Source organism: Cinclus cinclus, chromosome 1 (genome assembly GCF_963662255.1).
Source record: "Cinclus cinclus chromosome 1, bCinCin1.1, whole genome shotgun sequence".
In the NCBI taxonomy this organism is placed as follows: Eukaryota; Metazoa; Chordata; class Aves; order Passeriformes; family Cinclidae; genus Cinclus; species Cinclus cinclus.
Genome location: NC_085046.1, coordinates 69314594 through 69320593, shown reverse-complemented (window position 1 = coordinate 69320593; position 6000 = coordinate 69314594).

The window sequence follows — 6000 nt, the reverse complement described above, 5'->3', positions numbered from 1 at the left end:
TTCCCTCCTTTCAAGTATTTATCCAGATTGATGAGATTCCTCTGAGCCTTCTTTACTGAATGTACACTCACAGCCCTCCCAACTTCTCCCCATATGAGAAATGCTCCAGTCCCTCACCATCTTTTGTGGCTCCCTGATGAACTTGTTCCAGAACGTTCGTGTATCTCTGGTCCTGGGGAGCCCAGATCCCGACCCAGCACTGCATATGGGTCTCACCAGTGCTGAATAGATGAGAAGGATCATACCCCTTGACCTGCCAGTAACGTCTTTCCTAGCACAGCCCAGGATGCCATTGACCTTCTTTGCCTTTTAGATTCATTGCAGGTTCATGGGCAACTGGTTGGCCACCAGGATGCCCTGGATCCTTATCTGTAAAGCTGATATCCAGCTGGCCAGACTCCAGCCTGTACTGGTGCATGGGGTTATCCTGTTCACATGCAGGACTCTGCAATTCCCTTTGCGGAACATTGTGAGGCTCAGGTTGGCCAATTTATGCAGCCTGTGGAGGTCCCTCTGAAAGGCATCACACCCACCAGCCAACACTTTTTATCATCAGCCACACTTTGTATGATCAGCCAAGTCCCTTCATTGCAGAAGGCCATCGGGTCAGTCAGGCATGATTTCCCCTGCGTAAATCCACAGTGAATACCCTCAATCTTGTTTTTTATTTTTCTTCATCATGTCCACACGGATCAAGGTGAGACTCTAGTTCTCCAGGTCATCCTTATTGCCCCTCTGGAAGCTAGCAGTGACACTTTTATCCTGTCCTGAGGAACTTCCCCAGTTGCCACGACCTTCCAAATATTATCAAGAGTGGACTCATCATGATATGTGCTCAGCATTCATGATTCCTCAGTGATGCCTCAGCACTCATGACTGCAGCCCATCAGAGTCCATAGATTTGTGTGGATTCAATATGCTTAAATATTCCCTAACTGGGTGCTCCTCCAGTGAGAGTAAATTTTTCTTGCTCTAGATTTTCACATCCATGACCTATTTTTCCTCATTTTTAATTAACAGGTCCAAGAGAACATCTCTCCTCATTAGTCCCTCAGCCTCCTGTGTCAGGAAGTCCTTTCTGATCTTACAGATTCATGACTCCCTGAACATGATTTTCAGCACTTGTCTGAATTCTCCATATTAGCAATAGGTAAAAGATGTCTACCAGTAAGCTAAGCAGAATTCATGGGGAGAACAAAGACAGTGAAACCTAGAATTCTGCTTTCACCTTCATTTTTCTGGTTAGAACCACATTTCAAGAATTCTGTTTCACAAAGCAAAACTGAAATTTTCTGTCCATTACCAAGTTAATAACAGTAACTAAGTTTGAACCAAGGAATATACCTGTGACCATGAATTTAAAGAGAAATTCTCTTAAGAAAAGTAATTAATTTATAACAAAGTGGACTGGTTTAGCTTAATATGGCCAGAGCATGTATTTCAAATTTGACAAGTGTATGAAGATGCCCTTATAACAAGGCTTAATGGTGTAATGTTTGTACACAATTGCTTCTTTAGTGTTAAACTAGGAGTTATCTAAATGAGCCTGGGGGGTATTAATATAATAGAAGAAGTCAGGGGTAATGCTGTTCTAAGAAATTTACAGAATATACCACACAATTTGGGGTAAGGAAAATGCTGGGTAGTTGCCAAAGGTGGAAGCCCAGTGTCCCCAGCCCATGTATGGAGACAGTGAGGAGAGGCAGGATCCCCCTTGGGGGAAGCCAAATTTGGGCCTGGTCTGGGCAACTCAGTAGTGCCATTTGGTGTCTTATACATGTTTGTGATCACTCATATTGAGCACAAGGTGAGAGCCTTCCTAATGTTCAATGCTTCCTTCTCCTCATCTGTTTTCCATAAGGAAGAAGCCTAGGCAAGGAGAAGTGAGAGCCCATTACAGCAGATAGATGATAAGGGCATTGAAGATGTGGAGTCCCCCTACGACCAAAATGCATTTCCTGCTGTGAAGCTCCTTTGAGGACCCTCTCTCCTTGCCATCCCAGTTAGGCAACACAGATATGCAAACAGGTACAGCACTGCACACTTACCCCGTGGGAGCTCAGCTCTGAAAACCACAGTGCTTAATTCTGCCTGTTAATCTGGACTTAGGTGTCTAGGTGCAGTTACTTTTTCTTCTGTGTGAAGATAAACAGCACTATTGACATTGGAAATTACTCTTGCCAAAGAGAGTTTGAACTTTAGGCAGCCAAGCTGGGGAGTACTGGTGTCAGCAATCCATCTGGAGTTTTATGATAGATGGGAACACAGTCAGGAAAGCACCCAGGTGCCCTGACACTGGGCCCAAGCCTCCTCCCCTCTGCAGCCACTGCACTCCTTGAGGTATATTATTGCTTATGTCTTTCAGGACATGTGAAAAAGGCTTAAAATACACAAGACAAATTATCCGACACGATTCTCTGGAAAATGTTGTGTATCTTAAATGCAGCCAAAGTGCAGAGTGTATGCCAGTTGTAACAGTAATCACTCATATTCTGTTTTGACCTAGCTGAGAAATTACAGACTTGGAAAGGAGCAATTTGAATGTAACAATCTCTGCTGTTTCAAAGGTTTTCTTTCTCTTTTACCCTTCTGGGTGCAGCATGTACTGTGTTAGTTTTTTCTCCACTTGTTCAGAACATACCTTATTTCATCTGGCTCTACTTTCCTAAGGCAGTTAATCTATTGTAAATACATAGTTATATCATATCTCACTTTCTGCCACTCAAACTCTGTCTCAAACATTCATGCAGATGCTAGAAGTGGAGCTGGTAAGGGTTAAGCATTAGAAGATCAGTGAACTGCAGAAGAATTTCTCACTGCTTCCAGGTCAAGTATTCACAGGTTTTTTTTGTTTTGAGCTGTGGCTTCTAGTCTTGGATCATATCAACATACAGAGCAGGGCTGACACTGAGACATCCATTTAATAAATATTTACTTTTATGTGTGTGTGTGTGTGTGTGTGAGAGAGAGAGAGAGAGAGAGTGTGTGTGCATTCAGGCTTGCGTGCCTATGTATGTTCACTGGGGTTACATCCAATGTCCATCCTCAGTAGATGGATTTATCCCACCCCCTGACTTGCCCACAAGACAAGCCCAGGACACACAGTTACTAGCAACAACACTTTGGAATGCATTTGTGGTTGTAGAGTGCATTTACTGGTATCCTGCTTTAAACAGTAATAGTACTGCTATTTTTAACAGCAAAGTAGCTGCATCACTCAGCTATTGGCGCAATAAGCTGAAATAGAAAAAAATGCTCTTTACAATACAGTCTCCACTGATACAATAAGTTACATTAAAAACATTTCCTCACAGTTATTGTCTCCATAGAAATTAAAATAAAACATTTGAAGGTTTTCATCCTTCCACTAGTTTGTTTTCAATAATACGTGAGCTAAAAAAGGAAGCTGAGAATTTTTTTACGATGGGTAAAAAAACCATAGATATCTCAGTGTGCAAAAAAACCATAGATATCTCAGTGTGCAAGGATTGCAATGACATACAAAGGCATAGGCAATAAAAGACAGTTACTTCCAAGTATACGTGAAAAATCATAATTAAGATGAGGCTTAAAAGCACATGTTGAGGTAGTGTATGAGGACACAACCAATGTGCAGTAATATTTGCAACTTAACACTTCTTTGAAACAATCTTGTTTCTGAAAGCCCAAACAAATCACTTCAAAATATCACAAACATTTGTCATGGTCAGGTTATTCTCAAGTTCATCAGATTTATTGGATCAGACTGTAATTTTTTCTTATTTATGTATTGCAAATTTATTCTATTGCTCTTTATACTGATAGCTGTAGTCTAAATTTGAACTTCAGGTCCTAAACAAGATAGTGAAGCCAACTGTCACTGTAGAGGTGGTCACGACATACAAATAGATACACTACATTTCAGAACTAAAATATCCCCTTTTATTACAACAACTGGCTGTCTTTTAACTCCTCTACAAAGTTTACACTTTCTTCATTGGTTACAATAAATCAACATAACATTGATTAGTGTAAGACCATCTATGCCTCTGTTTTTCACAAGACTTTTCTAAAAATACTTTTCCGAGCTGCAGGTTTTCTTTCCTGCTTATCTCCTTCTCCTTTTTCTCTTCTCAGTCTCCAGGCCAATGGCCTTGGTAGAATACCTTTCAGAAATAACCCATATTCATTAACCCTCTCTGGCCCACGGGCCAAATGTAAGCTTCTCCACAGCCAACAAGAGATCTTTCATGTTTGGCAAAGGCACAACTCTTTCCAGCATGAATACTGCCAATTCTTTTGAACATTTCTGTACACAATATTTTATTATTAACACTTTCTATAGGCCCCAGCTGTCTTTGGATGAAGCCATGGCTTGCATGTGACTGACTTTTCAAATCTTATGAAAAGTCCATGGATATTAAATTCATTTATTCGTCTGTGGTATAACCCATTGATCTTCTGTACACATTTGTCTCCCATGAAGTGTCCTTGCCTTTTAATCAGAGTTATATTCCACTTCTGCCTAGGGCCCATCTGTGGTAGTCAGACCATGAGGTGTTTGTCAGTAGGAAGTCGAGCGCAGCCTCCAACACGGTTTTAACTTCATGGAGAAAAATGAGGAAGAGTTCTCTTTCTGTGTTAAAGCTTTTTGGGCAGCTGCTTTGTACCAGCCACACTGTAAAGGTGATTGACTCTGATTCTCAAACTCACCACATAATCCATCCAGCAGCCATTCACTGTCACCATATATGACACAATAATAAAGTTTTCCTCTTCATTATGATACCTTAATCTAGAACAACCAGCTATCATTCATAATGGCCACAAGCACTTAAACCTATCCAAACCACGAAAAAAAAAAATCATTATTCACTGTGAATTAGTAAGTTATTAATTTGGTGTAATGTGAAACTGGTAGACTATTTAGATAGAACAAGCTTCACCTGAATTACTAGAGTTAAAATCTTTTCCTCCAGGGGAATGCGACCTACAGAAATGTTTTGCATTATCCCAGGCAAAAGAACCATGCTGAAAAGATTAGAAACCATCTCATGCACACATGTACACATATGCTTGCATGCACGCACACTCTCCCACCCCTAGCAGTACTGTGGGTAGCAGAAGGAGCAGTGCCCTTTCACAGATTCCTGCCTTGTGCTCAAAGGAAATGCAGCAGACATTTAAATATTTCCAAACCAAACAAGACATCCTGAAGGATTCTCCTCCTGTGGCCTCATTATCTGCTTACATCTGTGTTTTTGAAATCAAAAGAAAGGCTAAAGCAGTCAGAACCACCCTTGACAGGAGCAGAAAGGGGAAGTGGAGAAGCAATGAGAAGAAGTTTAAGACCTTCACTCAAGCAGCCCTCACCTTCTGAGGACACCAGATTTAAAAGATGGTGGTTGGAAATTAAAATCATCAGTTAAAAATGCATCTTTCTTTTCTAAGGCTTCACAACTAAGTGTATAGATTTAAATGGTACAGGAAGGCTGATCTTGCAGAAACAGTGATGACTTCTTTGTAAGTACCTGATCATTCCTCTAGAGTTTAGGGGCCAATTCTTCCCTAAAGCTGCACCTTTGCATTTGCTTTCCCATAGGAAGATCTGAGACAGCAACTCTTCTGCCTGTATGACCCTGGGGCCCCAGCAGGGCCTGAGGCTGATGTGATGAGCAAGCTGTTGACATGAGCAATAGGCTGATGCAGACAAGACCTTTTTCAGTAAGTGCCAAATGTCATCAAAGACCCATCCAAGCCTGAGGAGGACCTCCTAAAGGGTGTTTCCCACACCACCTACCTTCTCAGTGTCACCTCCCATACCTAATCCTCCCTGGATTTTTGTTTAGTTTTGGACATCTTTGCACCAAATAAAAATATAGCTTTCTCCATTCTCTCTGGTGGTTGTATGCACCCACTAATTTGAAAGGGTACTTACTGAAGAATTTCCAATCACTTTTAGGGTATGGGGAAGGAACTGCAGGAGTGTTTGAGCACCTCATACTTACTGCCTGTAAACAT